The 20416-nt window shown below is 34.9% G+C and overlaps 1 long non-coding RNA gene across 2 annotated transcripts in view; it reads left to right on the top strand.

Moving 5' to 3' along the window:
• The window catches only part of LOC116583336, a 125576-nt gene that overhangs the window by 69307 nt on the left and 35853 nt on the right, over positions 1-20416 (top strand). For both annotated transcript variants that reach the window (XR_004282688.1, XR_004282690.1), the window contains exon 4: positions 716-876. This is a non-coding gene — a long non-coding RNA (uncharacterized LOC116583336). The remainder of the gene's footprint in view (positions 1-715; positions 877-20416) is intronic.

Genomic DNA, 20416 nt, shown 5'->3' with positions numbered 1-20416 from the left:
CAGAACGCTAGTTACCTGCACCCACCTTCCTCACTACAGAGACTGAGATGATTAACATTTCTTGTTTTTAGCTACCATGTTTTGAGGTAATTTGTTATGTAGCAATAGATAACTAATACTGTCAATAAGCTAACATATGTGGAAGGTATTGAAATGCATAACATGCTTGTAAAATTGACATATTAATATTGTTAATAGTGACCTTAAAGAAACTAAGTCATATAAACAAAAAGCTATTAAATTACATTATTTTAGGGACTCCTGGGTGTCTCAGTTAAGCATTTGCCTTTGCTCAGGTCATGATCCCAGGGTCCTGGGATCGAGCCCCGCATCAGGGTCCAAGCTCACCCTCTCTCACTCCCCTGCTTGTGTTCCTTCTCTTGCTGTGTCTCTCTCTGTCAAATAATTAATTAAAATCTTAAAAAAAATTTTTTAAATTACATTATTTTATTGTTTGTTCCATATGTATTTGTATCATTAATTAACAACAACAATGAAAGTCTGGGGAGATAAGGGTGCCTCCTTGTGCCACACACCATTATGGTAATAGCAACAAAAATACACCAAGCATCCCTGTCCTTTTGAAGCTTACATGTGGCTAAATAAATAACAGAAAAAGTATTTTAGATGTCAGTAAGTACTTATAAAACTTAAGCATGGAATGGGATAGGGAGCACTTGCGTATAGATTATGTGTTTTTGTTTTTGTTTTACAGTTCTAAAAAGGTCGGCTAGGATGGGACCCCATAAGAAAGCAATATTTAAGTCATCACCTAAAAAGTAACAAGCCTTGAGGAAAGAATGTTCCAGGTGGAGACAATAGCAGGAGCCGAGCCCCTGAGGCTGTTTTTTCCTGGTCTTTGAGGAACATCAGAAGGTGAGATTAAAGGGGCATCCAGAGTCAGGGCAGGTTCCTGTAGGCTGTTTGAGATCAGGCTTAACTCTGAGTAAGGTGGAAAATCAGAGGGCTCTGAGGAGATCATAGCATGATCTGAGTCCAGTTTTACAGGATCCTTGGCTGCTGAGTAGAGAATAGACTTGAGTTGGGGGTATGGGTGGAGGGAAACTACAGTGGCAGCCAGCAGACAAATTATTGACATTAGTTTAAGTGAAATAATAAAAAGTAATTTAACTTGGTGGTAATTGGGAAAAAGATGACCTAAAATTTCCTTTCTTTTATAAATATATAGAATTAACTTTGTTAAATTCTCATGAGAAAGACAATGCATTTAAGTATTAACGCAGTAGTAAAAAATGTTATTTTAGTCATGCCACTTGATGAGGCCTAGCCTTCGGAATAAGATTATGGATGTATATCTAATTTACTCTGAAATGATTCATCTATACACACACACACACACACACACACAAATATATATATATATACACACACACACACACACACAAACATATTTATATATATACACGCATATGTATATGTATGAATGTGTGTGTATATACACACATAAGTATATGCATATATGCATGTGTATATGTGTGTATATATTATACATACATATATAAACTCTCATGTATAGTTGCAAAGAGTCTGTGTGTGTTTATATATATAAATATAAATATAAATATGGATGTAATTGATATGAATGTGGGTATACATATACAAATGTGTGTACAATGGAAGAGAGCATGCAAATGTCACAAAATGTTCATAACTGATAAATCCAGGTAAATGTGTTTGTATGCTTATTTACTACTTTTGCAACTTTTCTGTAGTCCTGAAATGTTCCAAAATAGGATGTTAGAGGAAAAATGCATCAGAATTGTGAATTCAGTCAAAATTGATTCTTTACTAAATACATAAATATACCATGGTACAAATAAAAAAGGAATAAGATTATGGCCTTGAGTCCCTCACTTGGGTGTTTACACACTGATTAGACTAAGCTCAGCACTATACAGTTAAATCAGATTATGGATGCCAGGGGCTCTGGCCCCTCCTCACTGATTACTTTGTAATTTAATGCTCATAAACACTTGCAAGAAACCTTATTTACTGGCTAAAAAAATTAAGCACTTCAGAAAACTTGCTAAGGGGAAGTGGGGAAATTAAAATTAACAGGTAGAGTGTGGCTTTGTAGTGGAATGATTTACTTGTTTGATATGTGCACTGCTTAGAATAGTGATTCTGTACACGTCTCAGACAAGATGTGTTATTCCAGAAACCCAGAGCCAAGTAAACAATCAACGTGGACAATAATGCTTCAGAAGTTTGATGCATTAAAATCGTTATTGGTGTGCTACCATTAGTTCTATCATAATTCTATCTATTCTTGTCTTTGTTTATTGAACACAGTGTTGAAACATTTTAAAAATTATTTCAGTTTTATTGAAAAGAAACCAAAGCGGATGGAAAAAAAAATAAGGGAAAGGGATAAAACAAAACAAAAATTATTTTAGGTCACAATAAACTCCAAATTTTCATTCCCAAATAAATTTAAGCAACATATTTTTTGCTGTGATTAGCCAAAAGTTGTAGTAAGAATGCTCTTTTATTATAATATTTTATTTTCCTAAGAGGATCACCAAAAAGTATGTCAGATTTCTACAGACTATATGAGTCATGAGAATAACCTAAGCTTTAGTTTCCAAGATATTTTGGGCAACAGCCAAGTCTGGTAGATATTGAAAACAAATCATGTATTCATCTTAATTAAACAAAACAAAACAAAAATAACAAAATTCAGGTATTTGTAAATATATACACAGTTTCTAAAGTTTTATAAAATTTATAAAAAAGCCAATGCTATTTTAATTCAACATATCATGCCCTTATTAAGTTGAGAAAACTAAATTATGGTACATTTCTTTCCATATCTGGTCCTTCATAGAACTGATACATGGAGATAGTTTATGTTCTTGGCATAGATTTTTACTAACAATAATTGTGGAGAGCAAATGGAAAACTCTATTTCCATTTCCAAAAAAAGGACTCAGAGTCTCACTAAATTTTGGGGGTTCAATACAGGTGAAACAATTTTACTTTTATAATAACTACATGTGAGAACTACATGTGAGAACTAATGTATTGTATGATCAAGTTAAAATGTTGCAGTTTTAATGTTAGTTGATGAATAATAAAAATGGTCATTGAAGTCTCTTAAGAGAGAAAGTCAAGGTTATAATTTTTGTTTTAAACTAATGATTTCATCAAGTGACTTTGGAGATGGGGAAAACATGTTCTTTTTATCTCAGATTTAATGGGCATGTTGTTCAGTTCTCCCATGATGGCTTCCTAGAATATATCTTTAATTTGAGCTAGCTTATCTTTATAAAGGACCCTTTTTCTTATGCTAATATACAAATGAATATTTTGTGGTAGCTCGCCACAAGACTTTGTCCCCCTCAGCAATATCACTGGCGAGTATTTCGCTACCTGAGCACTACTGATCATCAGTTGCTTGGTGTTTCTTATTTTAGCAGGGCTTATTTTAGCAGCAAAATCATTGGTGGCATGTGAACGCAAATGCAGTTTTCAAACAAAGTAGCAAGTCTCTCCAGATGTCAGGTAGAGTAAGTAGCCTTTCAACATCAGAGTAGCCATATTTAGTGGGGGAAGGGCCTCTTTAAGCTCAAGTTGGCCGAATAATTGAGGTACATATCTTTATGTACCTATATATGTATATTCCTGAACAGGTGATATTCCTCATACATAAGAACTACAAATTTATTTCAGTATATTCTTCACTTTATTTTTCTGCCTTCTGTCTCTAATATTCTCTTTAACAATAGATTCTCTTCAACAAAGGCCTTTGCTTCATTTATCATTGAGATTCAAAAATTTGAATCCATCAATTTTCCCTAGTCTCTTGATGAATTCAGTTCTACAAAAACACTAAGAATAGTGCTGTATACTTCTGAATGAAATTAATTTATCAGGTATAGTTTTTTAAATTATATGTTGTTCCAAATAGGGAATAGGTAGGTGTTCTTGGGCCTGGGTTACCTATTGAATGTGCTGGAAAAGCTTAAAAGTAAATGATTAGAACCTGTACTAGAATTCTACTGCTGTGTAATACAGTATTAATAACTTAGGAAACTTAAAGCCATACACATATATATTATATATATATATAATATAACAGTATTAGCTCAGTTATGTAGGTTGGACATCTGGGTGTAGGGTGGGTGGATTCTTTGCTCAGGGTCTCACCAGACCAAATCCAAATGTTGACTGGGGCTGTGGCTCTCATCTGTGCCTCAGAGTCATCTTCCAAGCTCATGGGCTGCTGGAAGAATTCAGTTTCTCACATTTGTAGGACCGAGGTCCCCATTTCCTTGTCTGTCAACTGAGGCCCCCTTTCAGCTCCAAGAGGTTGCCCTCATTTTCCACCAGATGCTCTCTTCATCTTCCAGACGGCAGTAGCACATTGGATCTTTCTTGTGTTGTGAATCTCCCATACCCTCTTTTGCAACCAGGGGGAGAAAACCTGCTTTTAAAAGGTTCATGTGATTAGGATAGGCCCACCCACATAATTGCCTTGTCTTAAGATCAGTTGATGTGGGACCTTAATTACATCTGCAAATCTCCTGACAGTAGTGCCTAGATTAATGTTTCAGTAATTGAGAGAAGGTTTCTGTATACCAGGGAGAGCAGGATCTTGAGGGAGGGTTTTTCTTAATATTTTGCCTACCATAAAGCTTAATTCTTAAACTGCCTTGATTATGAACTATGTCAACTTCCTGTAAATTCCTTTTAATACATTTATTAATCTGGCATCAAGAGTTGTGTTTTGCAGCCTCATTTCGTGATTTTTGAGTCAGCTATTAAAATTTCACTTCTCTTTCTGTGGGGAAAAAATAATAATTTGCTTTAGGACATCTTCCTAGTTATGAATGCAACATGTAACTGATATGCCTGTTCAAAAGGGGAGAAATTGAAATAAAATTCTGTAGAAATGAAAGTATTCCAATTATCACATACTTTTTAGTGTCACATTGATTTAGACTCTAGGTGGGGATGGAGATGTTGGATGGAGTGGGGATGAACCAGTCTACATATGTGCTGTGAGGGGTGGTGAAGAGTTCTGGGGGTGTGGATACATATAGAAAAGCAGCAGTGTCCTAGAAAGCTTTGCTTAACTTCCTGATTCCTTTGTGTTAAGACAAGAAGTTATAGGAGGTGATGTTTAGTTACAGAAGGTTGAACCGTACTGAAGAGTGGCCAACTTTTCCATCTCATGGTTTTGGCATCATTTTGAGTTTGTTCTTTCCTTTTCCATCTTATTCCCATGTCCCTCACCAAGGCCTGATCACCTCCTGATTGGTTTACCACTACAGCCTTTTTCCTCACCCCCTCTCCCCAGGCTTTCCTCCTCTAATTCAGCCTACACTCAACTGCTGAATCAATCTTCCTAAAACATTGCTGTCATCACATTAGTTTCTTGATATGGCAGGCAGAACGGAGCAGAGAGAGATAAGCTGGGAGACAGGAGGCCTGCTCTCTGGTCCTGACTTGACCACTGCTGGCTGGATGCCTCCTGGTCCCCACTTCCTTCTAGGCAAAATAAAACTAGTGGAGTTATAAAGTTCCCCCCAACTCTAAAATCCCACATCGCTGCTAGTCTTATAGATGAGTCCATAGGAAACTTAACCCGTATGTTTCTGCCTCCATCGCCTGTAGCCCTTCCTCTCCTGAGTGACCTGCACTTCTCAGCCCTGTCTCCTTACAGTGATTGCAAAACTGTGGGCCATATGATGTTAATCCTCTGAACTATTACTCACATGTGCCCAGTTGGATTGACCTAGTTCCTCATTTATGTGAAACTTTCCCCGGTGTTCTCAGTTTATACATTGCAGTTCACACCTCTGGAACTCTCAACCTTTCTCTTTCTTGTGGACCATCTAAGTAATGGTAACCATAATATTAGCCAAAATTTATCAAACACTTACCAAGTATTAAGCACTACATTGTTTTCTTCTCCTTATTTTGTTTATTCGTTCAACGAGCCCTATTTTTATTCCTGCTTTACAGATAAGAAATTTTCCAGAGGTTACCCTGTTGGTAGATGGTGGAGTCCTAGTTCCTAACAAGATTTGCCCAACTCCTGAGTCTGTGTTCTTAACTACCAGACTGCACTGTTGATGATGATGTTTCTGTTTTGTTTTTTTCCCCTTTTATATATTATATTACTAGAAATTCTATCTTACACTTTTTGTTGAGTATCACACAAACCTGACCTGTGACAGTACACATGATATAAATTCTTGGTAGGAAATAGTGGTTAATTTAATAGAGATTAGGTAGCATTTTCTCAGGGCTGGGCAGTTTCTAATTTGGTTGTTCAAAATGTGTTAGGTCTATATGTCTTGATGAAGATAGTAGTGCATAAAAAGTTAATTAATTTTAAAAATATAGAATATTGTGATAAAAACAATTTGTATATTTATATATTTTTAAAATGGCTGTCTGTGTTTACATTTGTACATTTTTAAGGGTTTTATTTGTTCATTTTGGAGAGAAAGAGAGCGAGTGAGCACAAATTGGGGGGAGGGGCATTGGGAGAGGGAGAGGCAGACTCCCCGCTGAGCAGGGATCCTGACTCAAGGCTCCATCCCAAGACCTTGAGATCATGACCTGAGCCAAAGGCGATGCTTAGCTGAATGAGCCACACAGGAACCCCTACATTTGTACATTTTTTAAATCAAAAGACTATAAATGTGTGTGTATATACTTATAAATTATTTTTAAGTTAATATAAAAAGAATTGAGAAGGCTGTGCACTAAATTTTTAATATTGGGTGCTTCTGGTGAGTGAGATTGAAGGGAAAGAAGAAGAGGCTTAGTTTTTCTTTAAACAAAAAAACAAAGATTGAATCTTGGACCTTAATTTTTTTTTAATGGTTTCATTTGGGATTTTTATATAGTCTTCTTCCCTGAAAGTATTCATTTTTGTTTTATCACACAGTTGGCTGATTTTGAAAAAGTTGAATGTCAATTTTTCTTAATATTTATTATGAGAAGAATATTATGTTGTAGTAAGTGGAAAAAAAAGAGTTATTTGGCATGTTTCTTCAACATACCTTGTCTAAACTTCCTAACTGTAGGGTTGACATTTAAGATTGTGAATTTTACTTCAAGTTCAATCAGTCTCTTCTTAGAATGTGTCTGACCTATTGTTGACTTATTCTTCACATGAAAGATTTGATATTAATTAATTAATTAATTTGATATTAATTAATTCAAAAGTCTAGTCATTTGAAAATGTTTCTGGGTCCTTTTACCAATCATGCTTTCCTAACAAAGAATGCCAGAAAACCAATATTAGAAGACTAGAGCTAAACTTTTTGAGATCTAATATTCTCGAACATTGGCTGTAAAATTTCTATAATTAGCGTGACCCCTGGATAATGTCATTGGCTATTTGATGAAACAGGGCATGAACTCTTCTTCTGCCATGCAGGGGACCTGTAATACTACCCCGAATGACGCCTGGGAATTTTAAACTACGAGATAGGTCTTATCTAAGAAACTCAGGGAGAGAGGCATTTGTCTACCCTACTGACTTCTGTTAGCAGATTTATGCCGCTTAAATCAATATGTTTTTACCTTCCTACGTAGCCCCTATACTTACTTCTTAGATTAAAAGAAAAAAACAGAAAAAAAAGGATACGTTTGATCCCAGTTTTCATAATTAAAAATGTATGATAATAATTTTTTAGAAAACCACTCTATTTAATATCCTTTGTTACACTATTTTTTAACATGCTTAAAGATACAAAGATGCAAACACACAGAAATTTATTGACTTTGCTTGCAGGACTAATCATACATTTTAAGAAAACAACTAGAATTAAATTGAAATAAGAAGCTAATAATGAGATACTTTATTAAAAACATTTCAATCAGAACTCATTATTTCTTCATAAACAGCTTTTCTAAGTGGTCATTGTTTTAGTAATTATAAGACCATTATCTTTTCTCTTACATCAGTCTTGACTAAAGATCAATTAAAGGAATGAATGTCTCTTTTATAAAGATAAATACCGTTGGAGAATGGATGATTTTTAAAAATCGCCTATTGTAACTAAAGGTTTGCTTTTTGATTAAAAGTATCTCTAAAACAAATAACCTGCATGCGTATATGTGTGTGTAACTAATGCAATTAATCTTCATGCTAGATTAGCTTGATAAAATATTGACCTAATTTGGGATTAAAAGATTATGAGTAACATTTTGCACTGAAGGCTCTAACATGCCTCATGTCAACGCAGTAATGACAGAATTAACCTCCCAAGCCTCTTCAACTGGGGCATTTCTGAGCTGCTACTTGAGCAGTGTTTAGATGACCTACAATGGCTGGCGCACAAAAGGCCTCATGATGCTGTTTTCTCAGCCAGCTGAGCTATTTCCCTGATTCAGGACTGTGCAAAGGGAAATCATATTTAAGAGACATTCTAGTAGTGTCCAGCTTCTGCTTGTCAAATGAATGTTTTAATTTACTAGTAAAACACGTTGTCTGGAATTCTTTAAAACATTTTTAATTTTAAGCACAAAAATGCCATTTATAAACATTGTATAATTGCTTACAAGTGTCAGACATTTTGCTTTTAAATGTAAAGACTTGAAGGTAGAAAAAATTTCCCTGTTCTTTAATTCTCTTTTTTTGTGATTTTGGTTACAGTTTTCTGATAATTAATAAGGAATTCTTATTGACAGCTTAGTGTGGCTAGAGATAATGGTGCCTGACTCCTTTTTCTCACTGGGCTTGCTGTGTATGATACATAAAATTTCAATCTGTAGTTAATGCTCAGTTATCCTTGGCAGTAAGGAATGAAGCTTCAGTTATCGTTGGCAGTAAGGAATGAAGCTGTGTAACAGATGAAATATGTAGATGATTAAAAATGATTTTTTTAAGAAAAACAATTGTGAGAAAAAGAAAAGCAACATTGGTATAACCTCTAATTATCAAGTAGAATAAAATAAAAACTGGCTAATAAGCCCTACATTCTTGGCTGGATCATATCTTCCCTTAATAGAGTTTCTAACTATCTAGATCCTGATTTTCCTATCTGTCTAAGCACACCAAATATTTGGATGGAATACGGATCGGAAAGACCCAGTCTTTCCACTTAGAAGTTGGTAAAAGCGCCACATATGTGATTATGTGAAAGAAGACCATCTCAGGTTAGGCCAACCTCATGTGGAGGCATTCTAGTAATGATGTTCACAAGGGACTTTGAAGGTTTTAAGTCTAGGCTTTATGAGATAAAATGTGAACCAGTCCCTAATCTTTCTACCATTAGAGCTTCCTTCTGGATTTCAGCAATCAAAAATCTTTATATGAAACATACATACAGTATTATTTTTGCCAAGTTCTATAACACCCTGTGGCTTCTCCATACATAGAAGTGACTTCTAGAGGAGAAACCCAACTCATGTAATGACCAAGCTAAGAAATCAGTATTCCCTAGAAGTACATTTTAAGAAGAAATAAATATACTACCACATTTGATGAATTTTCTATGGAAAGCAGTATGTTACTTTGGGATATGAGAAACAATAAAGTGAGCCAACTTGTACTCATTTGTTACTGCTTTTTCCTAAAAGTGGAAAATTCCTATCATCAATTAAGTTTATCTGAATTAGTCAATATTTAATGGCTTATATTGGTTCAATATATGTGTCTAAAGGTACCTAAAGATACTTCAAAAAATATTTATTACCAGGGGTTCTGAGTCACTGTGAATGGAGGGCCGAAGAGATGACTCTTTCAACAGCATCTTACCCGCTATTCTTTCTGCATCATTACTCATTTCCTTCCCTAGTTCAGTAGTGTTTTTATTCATGAGTGACTCACAATCTTTTTGGAGTCTCTGCCATTTTATCTCTGCAAGTATGTAGCACGTTGAACCAGTCCTCATTGTATTTCATATATAGAAACTCAAAATGAAAGGAAAAAATAACAGAAGACATTGCTATTTTGTCAGAGTTCAACCCATTGAATGTGGCATATATGGAAGCTTATACTTAAGATGTTTTCATAGATTAAAAGACTTAGCTATTCTTGCTTCTCAGCAAGTCAAAAGAAAAAAACAAAATAACTAAAGGGTAAAAGAGATTATAATCTTTCTGTCAGTTGTGATTAATTGTTTCCACAAAATGATCAGTGCGTACAGTGAAAAAAAGAGTAGACAAACACGAAGTTGTAATTTGTACTTGTGCAAAAAGTTCTACTTTTGTACAATTCATGAAATTAGTGTGTGCCAATGAAAAGAACAGGAAATGTCTGTTTTTCTGACAGAACTCGTTTCTATATATTTTCAATATTATTCAGTTGAGCAGAAATTATTGGATAAGTGTTCCATGATATTTGTACTGCTTACATACCATAAAGACAAAGAACTGGGCTAAAGCAGATTGAAATTTTCTGTCCACATCTCCTTGACTTGCTTGTGGATTTGAGATTCTAGACTTGCTTCTCCTTCTCAAATTCTTTCTCTTCAGTTTCCTGGTCATGTCATTATCCCAGTTCTTCTCATATTCTCAGATTCTCAGATTCTTTCTACTTCCTTTCCTTTTCTGGATCCTCTTTTTTAAAAAAATATTATTATTAATTCCCTACCTATTCTGTTTTAGGTTTATTTTAGTCTCTTTTGTGGTGAGCTCATTTATTCTCTTGACTTTGGCTATCTATTTTAGGCCAATAGGATCATAATTTACCTTGGTTATTTCTGAGGAGTGGGATTATGTGGGCCTTTTTGTGATCGCTAATTGAATTTAACCTCTAATTTGAATTCTTTTCAAATAATAGTAATTACTTTTAACATCAAAAGTAATGACATTTTTATGCCAGCTCTGAATGGCTTACACTGACTGGTAGGTCAGGTCTTAGATCTTTTTAGCAGAATTTGTAAGTTACACTGTTTTTTTATTTTTTTCCTCCCTCTGAGTTAAAGTACAGTTCAAACACCTGCCCATTACCACATTTCCAGGGCCTTCAAAGTGTGTACTAGGGTGTTCTTATCAATTTGCCATCATCTGCAAATATCTCGTCATTCTCTGCATTATTTCTGCATTTACAGACTCCCCTGCTGCATTATGATGTCCTACTAGAGGATATGATTCTTTATACACTTCTAAGTTATTTCACCATTATTTAAACATTTTCCACTTGATTTATAAATTCCCTAAAGTCTGCAAACTGTAGTGAGGATAATAACGGTAAAACACAAAGCCAGATTATTTTTTTCTGCTCAAACACTTTCAGTTTTTCACCAGTTCATTTGAATAAAAAACAAGACCATTTATAGGTATACAATCTTAGTCCACTTCTATGTGTATACGAAAAAGAAATGAAAGCAAGAACTCAAGCAGATACCTGTATAGCAATGCTCATAACAGCGTTATTCACATTAGCCAAAGGCTGGAATCAAGCCAAGTGCCCACCAGCACATGGACAGAATTTTGCACATATAAACAATGGAATATTATTCAGCCTTAAAAAGAAATGAAACTCTGATACACGATACAACGTGAACGAACCTTGAAAACATTATGCTAAATGAAATAAACCAGACACAAAGGACAAATATTGTACGATTCCATTTATATGAAATTTCTAGAGCAGTCAAATTTATAGAGACAGAAAGAGTGGTTACTTAGGTCTAGGATAAGGGGGTGATGGGAAAGTATTATTTAATGGGTGCAGAGTTTTAACTGGGGATGAGGTAAATTCTGGAAGTGGATAATGGCGATGGTGGCACAGTGTGAATTTCGGACTCAGTACCACTGAATTGTATAATTACAAATGGGTAAAATGCCAAATTTATTGTTATGTATATATTTGCTCTAGAAAAATATTTTTTTAAGTATAAAATTATAATAAAAGCAATTAATAAAAGTATAATGCAAGTGAAATAAAATTAAAAATAAATAAAAACCACACAAATAGCTATTTGTCATGTGTCTGCATAGACTGTCAAGTTACATCTCTGGGTTTGAATTATGATTTCTCAATTCTTTCTTTCTGTTCTATCTTTTAGAAATGTAAGTTCTAAAACCTACTTGCAGGAAGAAGTAGGAACAAAAGGAAAACAAAGTTTCGAACAACAAAAAATCAAAGGCGGCAAAGCAGTAATTGAATTGAAGTTCGAGGTCTTTGTGTGTCTGTGGAGAAATGGCCTAGGAGTTTTCATTCATTCAACCTCTCAATTCAATGTGCCACGTCTGTTTTAGGTTCTGAGAGTCCAGCAGGAAATGAGACAGATAAAATCTCTAACCCAAAGGATAATTTTAGGTACTAGAAAATGCTACGAAGATAGATAAAGCAGGATAAGGTGATGGAGTGATGGAGTGCGTGTGTGTGTGTATGCATACTTGAGTTGTTAAGATGGGATGGTGATAGACAGAGAGAGGTGGGAAAAAATCATGACTGTTTAGCTTGTCTCCATTCCACATATTACTGTAATAGTTTCCCATGCTGATGGTGCTCATCCTGAAGTTCAACGAGGACTGCATTTCAAAGGGGTCTCTCTCTCTCTCTCTGCCACACACGTGCACACAGTTCTTTCCTTGGGTCTTTGGAAACATGACTTTTGATGATGGGCCTTTGCAAGGATGGTAAAATTCACATATCAGTTCATGTGTGAACACTGCATTAATTCAACTTCATACACCTGTTTCTGTGTTGTTCTGCCAAGTCTCTCTCAGCAATATTGACAAGAGGGAAAATAATATTTCCTCATGGTGTCTATGCATGTTTTTTTAAGGAGATTCCCTGAGACATTTATTGCTATTGCCTTTTTTTGTCCATTAGCGCCTGAGTTTATTGTAGTTAGAGTATATATTCCTTTTTTTTTAAACTTTGTATACCTCCCAACATTTTTTTGAGTGTCTATAGCAGAGTGTTTTCTCAGTAAATATTTCTCAAATTGAACTGAATCCATGATTTGAAGGTTTCGCTTTGCATGTTAGAGGTGGTCAGAATTTCATGGTTGTGTTATTATTGTTAAGATATCTTAATCAGATTTTTCCTCCTCTGGAATTGTTATAATTATACAAAGTAATACTTTTGAGTGTGTCAGCCTACAGAATTTGAGAAGCTAAAAGAAGTGTCTTATGCAAAGTCTGTAGATCGGGCTCTTTTAGTGTTGTTAATGAACAGAGCTGTCACCTCCAGTGACACATACCTCTGGTGCCCCTGCTTTCTGGAGTTTTTCAGAGCATCTTATTCTGCCTTGATAGAATCATGAGGCCTTTTCAAAGGTGGGTGGGAGGGTGGATTTAGATGTTGGATCTTGACATTTTATGTTTTATATTTTGGAGGAAGTTCCCATGGAAGCTCTGAAAATACTTCTGTTCAGAGAATAAGCTGTTTTACAAAAAGATATCTTGATGGCCACTTTTTCATGCAGTCATATTCCCTTAAAAGTTTATGTAGGGACTAAATAGTTTTCTTTATAGAATTGGACAGAAACTAATCTTGAGGTCACTCAGATTCTTCTATCTAATTGTTTTAGGATCTGTATTGCAAACATTTTGGAAGGTATTTCTGTACATTTATCAGATTTCATTTTTTAACTGTTTTGAAAGTTAAAATTTTTTTCCTCTAATACCCAGCAATAGAACAAAAGCATGCTTTCCTAGTCCTTCAATGCTTCCCCAGTATTTTGTCCTTAGCCTTCCTTACCTTTGGGATCCCATGGGCCACCTTATATGCTATCTACATTTTTTTTTTCTTTTTTAAAAGATTTTATTTATTTATTTGACAGAGAAAGAGACAGCGAGAGAGGGAACACAAGCAGGGGATTTGGGAGAAGGAGACGTAGCTGAGCAAAGACATTCCCACTATTTGCACGAATGGTGCCCATTTTCTTGATCCATCTGTCTTCAGTCTAGTGCCTAGGTCCCTCCTCTTCTCCCTTTCCTCCCTCCAGTCTGGTCTCTGACTGGCTTCCCAGCCTACTCTCACATCAACATTCTTAAACTGATCTTCTAATTACAAACTCTTAATCCTGGATTGCCATCACAATCTACTTTCTCTGCTTCCGTGTCCAGGCAGCTGAACCTACCGAAGAATAATCTCATAAACTTGAACATCAACCATTACAAAACTACTGGCCCCAATTTGACCAATCATTGTAACATGCCCCCTCCCAATTTGTCCAGTTTGATCACTTGAACATTGGCCACTTTTCTCATGTGACACATTTAACGTTTTCCTCCTGTCAGCGAATGACCTCTTGATTTATTGAGAAAATTGTGCTTTTCACAACTGTTTTGCAAACTCTCATTGTAACTTGTCCTTCTACCTATAAGCTCTTTATATCTAGACCAAACTAAAGTCTTTTCCCTAAACTCAAAGGATACATCTATCCATCCTATCCTTTGATTTCATTCTATCCCCATTTTGCTGGAATTTACTCTATTTTTTGAGGGTCTAACCGCAGCTTCAAACTCACCCTCTCTAAAAGGATCTTCCATATGAATCTGTAGGAATGATCAAATCTTTCCCATTCTAATAAAGTATTTTTAACCCTGAACCCCTACAGTTATTATTCCTTTTTTCTTCTCCTTTTCTCATCTAAACTTTATAAAGGAGTAGTTTTCCCTTTTGCTTTAATTTTTCAGTTCTCTGAAATGGGATTTTATTTTTAACCACATATTGAAACATTTATTTTTATATTAAGGTAACATATATATATTTAAATGTTCTAAAACCAATAATTGTTTTTCATAGTTACATTACTCATAGTTATATTACTGGGGCAGACACTGTAATATTAATATATGTATGATTAATATTACTCATGGTTGTATTCATAGTTATATTACTGGGGTGGACACTGGACATAAAAAGACATATATTACAAAATTATTAAATTATTTTAACTTTTGGTGAAAATTTATTTTATGCTAAAAAATTCACAACAACTTAAGTATTGCCTCCATTAGATATTCTTATTTAGGTTTGCAAGGATACAAAACAACAAGGTTTGCAAAGATATAAAACAGTAAGGTCATCCACAACAAAAAGTATAAATTTACCCAGTCTAAGAAAAATACCATAACATGGATTCTATAGGTTTATAGGGAAGTGACTGCCTTTTTTATAAAGAAGAGTAATGAAGTAATGAAGTATCTTTACTCCATTAGGAGACAGTGATCTGGCTTGGGGAGTTCAGAGACTCTCTAAATGTGTAGGGTTTCGGTTCTGCTTCCCACCCCTTCATCTTTTTCATTGAATGCTTATAATTCATCCAAGCCTGTGTCATATAAGGTATCATAGTCACGGATAAGACAACTATTCATTGGCCTGAAATATTTGGTGGTTTCCTCCACTTTAACATGATAGGAAAGCTTAGAGAGCTGGGCCACATTCTATGCTGTAGGTGGCTTCACAGGAATGACTTAATAATTACCACCCACATAATACCTGTACAATTTTTCCTTCCCCTGCCAATCTTTTAACAGATTTAAAATTGTAAATATTTGGAGTTTTTATATAACTCCAAATCATAGCCCATTTGTTTGTTTTTACACTGACTCGTCTATGTACATAATATGAATGACAGTTAAATAAAGTTCTCTTATTCTATAAACATCCTTTGAGGATGATGTTTTTCATCAGCTCCTTTTATATTTCAAAATGTTTTCCAAGCAGTTATATTATTCATGGAATTATTTTTCTTATTATTTTGCTATTTAAAATGAAGAAATATATTTTAGCTTCTCTTATTGTTTATTGTTTATATTTCTTCAGAAACAGGAGAAGCCAAAGTCTCTCTACTTTCACAACTAAATTCATGACATGCTTGTCTTGAGATTTAGAAAAAAATCTAGCACTGTGGAGCTTTCTAGCCGGGTGCTGTGGCACAGAGGCCTCTTGCCCCATCTTAAAGGTGTGAAGAAAGATTGATGTCTTCAGCCATAAGGAAGCAGGATAGACTTGCAGCCAAAGGCAGCTTTCTCTGTTAAACCAGTGCCCAAGGAAATATGACCATTTCCTTTGTATGCTACAATATGAAAATAATCAGGAAGCACTACTTTACAGTAAAACCAAACTTAGCTTGAGGACAGTTATGGAGCAAAACAAAATCCTAATTATTTATTTATGCAGCTGTCTGTATTACTACAGAACACTGAATAAAGATAATTTTTTATTAAAATCAAGAAATAAAAATTGTTTTTGACAGTTATTGGTTAGTAATAAGAGGCTGTATATTTCCATGTGCAAGTAGTTTGATGTTCACTTTTAAAAGTGAGAATAATTTTATTAGGGATTTTTTTTTTTGAATAATACATTGCATAATGATGGTCGATGGTTGAACTGATAAGAAACACAAGCTTGAAAGTGTGTTTATACATAAGGACTGGATTAATTGATTCTAATTCTAAAAATATCATATAATTTCAGGCCAACCAAGAGGTTTTTTTCAGTTGTTATAATGTGAAATAGCCAATTTGAGTCTATGTTTTCTAGTCATTATTATTCTTTTATGTTTCATGCATTAACATCAACTAGAGCAATATTATACAAAATAAAATTTCTAGCAGGTACTTTTCTCTTTTTCTAAATCAAAGTGAATTCAATAATTTTTGCATTAAGTATATTTCTATTTATTATTCATCAAATACTTATTGACTACCTGGAGTTTAAGAAACAACATATGAACCTAGGGGAAGGGAAGGAAAAATAAGATGAAAACAGGGGGTAAACAATAAGAGACACTGAACTCTAGGAAACAAACTAGAGGTTGCTGAGAGGTTTGAGGGTTACTGGAGGGGAGGTAGGTGGGGGGAAGGGGTAACTGGGTGACGGGCATTAAAGAGGGCACTTGACATAATGAGCACTGGGTGTTATACGCAACTGATGAATCACTAAATTCTACCCTAGTAAGTAATAATACAATATATGTTAACTAAATTGAATTTAAGTAAAGAATTAAAATATATATATATATATATATTTTGACTACCTGTTATTGGCCAGATACAGTGAGATGTCAGAGCAATGGAAACTCGACAGAATTCTCCTCAAGCTCACAATGTTAATTTGGGACTGTGGATTCTTTCTTTTTGTAATAATATATGCAAAAGTACACAGCCTGAGTTTATCCTGAGGAACTGGAATTTACTTTATACTGTTTCCTGTAGAGAAATAAACAAGCTCTTTTACTAAGGGAAAGAGAGGATTTGTTCTTGAAATCATAGAGGAGAGGGTCAGTGAGAGTCCTGCCGTCTTACCGTTAGGTCTAGGACTGGTAGCTCTTGTAGACCACAAAACTCTTATTTCTCTAATAATGAACTCATTATGATAATTCACCTATAAGCCCAAATACCTGAACTTCCTAATCTTTGATATTTTGAAAACAGTTACAAATATTTCTTAGTTTCAATGGAGTCTAAGCAGAGAGGTTTTTTTTTCTAATAAGGTAATTTTCACTGTAAGGAATGTGGAAGTAGATAAGGAAACTCATAAGAAAAGAACTAAAACCTAAGTTACTTTAGAATGTTAGATTTGTTCGCAAGTGAAAATTGTATTTCACCAAGTATTCCCTAAGCATTTTGGTAACTCCTAGATTAGAAAAACGTAAACCCCTTTTATCGGGACCTAAATTTGTTTGTATTAGATTTATGTAAGTATTTACATCTATTAACTCCCTCAGATGGTTCTGGAACTGATGTTCAAGTCCTTTTGTGAAAAAGAAAATCCTATTCTACATTTATCATCGTAATAAATGTATTAATATAATCATGATTATTTACTTCCTTTTGGCTTTAAATTTCATTAAGTGATACCATTGTCTTAAAAACTTATTCCCGAGGGATGTGTCATTTGGCTATCAATGTCAGTTTCCTTTCATCCCGGGGGCCAGGTAGGGGAAAGGCTATAGGGAGGAGACAAAGCAGTGTGAGGAGAATGAAGGCTCTGTCTTTCTTGCAGGTGGGGTATTATTTTATGAATCCAATTTCATATCTGTCTTGCCATCTGTCACTAGACCGAAGAGATATAGGACAGTGGCAAACTCATGTTAAAAAGGCTGTCTTGGGATAACAAAGAGAAAAGTTAATGGACATGGATTTACAAATTATTAATGATTTTTCTTGTCATTTCTTGAAAAATGAAAGCTATGCACGCTGCCTCTTTCCCCAAACAGATTGCATTTTATTCCTCTGCAGTTTGTCCATCAGCCTTCACTCTGACAACATAATCCAGAACTAATCCAGAGCATTCAGTTTTCCTTGTTGGCTCTCAGGCAGCCTGCTTAGACAAATCCTGCTACCTGTCAGCCCTCCTGTGGGTGCCAAACCGGCTGCCAGGTTAACCTCTGGGGAAGCAGGAAGACCTGCTGATTTAACCCCAACTTCCCTTCCTGTAATCCACAGTAAATAGGAGGATGCGAACAGGCTAACTGTTTTAATCAGTCCTCGATCCTTTAAAATCTGTTTCATACGCAGCTTTAAGAACTCAGGCTATGAACATCCCTACGTAAAATCGCATGGCGGTTCCTCCAAAATGTGGGCCCTGGAGAAGCAGATGTATCAGATACATTGAAAGGTCTTACTCTTCCAGAATAGTCTGTGAAAATATATACATCACTTCCCTAGACCGCATCATTGCTTATAAATACTTCCTAATTGTCGGGATAAGATCAAAACTGATAGAGGAGTAAGAAAGAAAAGGGGGAAAAAAAAAACCCAACCCACCTAATTCAGTAATCTATAAAGACTCACACTTTGCTAATTTCCGAAATGTTTGCCATAATTTACTTTCTCTTTATCCCCTGACTCCCCCAATACATGTATATGCACACACGTTAATTCTTATTGCATGACATTGAATTTGAATATTGTTTACAGATCGGTCTCAAATGATTCCAATATGAGCAAATAACCAGACAAAGTTTTCAAATGAGTAAATATAAATTAATGTTGCATGGCATTTAAATGAGTCACACAGAATTGATCAAGAATAAAAATGGAGCATATTGAAGTAAAAAGCCTTTTAAAAATACTCACTCTTTATTCAAAAAGAACAACACATCACCTTCTCCTTGTTTGAATTCAAGGCACATCAGTCTATCTGCTCCTGCAGTGTCAACAATAATCCACAGCAGAAAAAACCAAACCAATCCAAACCAAAAAAAAAAAAAAAACCAAAAAAACCAAACCCAAAAAACCCCCCAAAACAAAAAACCAACAACAACAAAAAAACAAAAACAAAACAAAACAAAACAAAAAAACCCAAAACCCCAAAACCAAAACCAAACTTCCATGAACATGGCATTCCAAGGCACGCTTAAGTTTCACTAAGTTTAGCCTTCTGAGAAATGTAATAGAACGTCACTCAGCTCTTTCAGTGTTAGGAAGGTAAGATATCCCAGTTAACAGGGAGGGGGAAAGCATAGACCAGTTCCTGGGGAGAGAAACAGAGCTCTACCACAAAGAGGTGGGAATCACTGTGATTCTAAAGAGAATCTTTAGTCTTCCTTCATTTAATTGCAGGCTTTTCTTTAAGAGCAAGAAGGACAAGGCTTGACCCCCTTCCCACTTATTCCCTCCCACAGAGCAGAAGATGACAGATGAGGAAGGTTCATTATGCAAAACAAACACCCAGATATAGCTCAATGAATCCAGTGCACTTGTATGCATCTAATCACACAAACACAGACCACTCCCTTGTTGATTTCTGACCTAACCCGTTCTGAAATTAAAATTTTTATTCCTATTTAATCCTTGTGATGATGGATGTATTTTTGTATAAACAACTACAAGTTAAAACTGTGCAGTAGAAAAGAAAACAAACATTTTATTTTTTGAATATGCACTCGTTTTTAGAAACAAACTTTTTGGTTTTTTTTTTCTGTTCAACAGGTAATAAATCCTTGTATTTATTTGAAAATGGAATTTTAATTTTTTTTTTTGAAACTTTTTTGGTTTGTTTTTGTTAGCATCCTTTTCACCTCTCTTTTTCCATGGCACATATTCTTACTTTTCTTCTACACCTTCAAATTCCTATTTGTTTTACTGGTGGTAAAGTTTACTAGGGTGTCAGAGAGTAATTTATCACAAAGCAGCTGACTTTCGTAGTTAAGGTGAGAACAGGCATTAATTGTTAAACACATCCTATAAGATAAAGCGAGTTTCTGAGAGTAGGCAGTTACTCCACTGAGATTTGGAAGTAAAGTTAGAATAGATAAAATTGAAAAAAAAATTGGTCACTGGAGTAAAAATCTTCAAAGTCTTCCATAAGATTATATTGATCACTATAACAAATGTATTTAAAAGACAACTTAATTATTGCACTGAGACTCAGCTCCACCACCCACTAGCTGGGTAAGCAGGAAGGTATTTATTCTCTATGCTTGATTCTCTCCTATAAATGGAGAGTACCTGTTCCGTAATGTTTCTGCTCAGATTGTTTGAAATAAAATATATATAGTGCCTAAGGAGG

This window comes from Mustela erminea, chromosome 2 (genome assembly GCF_009829155.1).
Source record: "Mustela erminea isolate mMusErm1 chromosome 2, mMusErm1.Pri, whole genome shotgun sequence".
Classification (NCBI taxonomy): Eukaryota; Metazoa; Chordata; class Mammalia; order Carnivora; family Mustelidae; genus Mustela; species Mustela erminea.
Note: the sequence above shows the minus strand (reverse complement) of the source record. Positions and strands in the feature narration are given on the sequence as shown.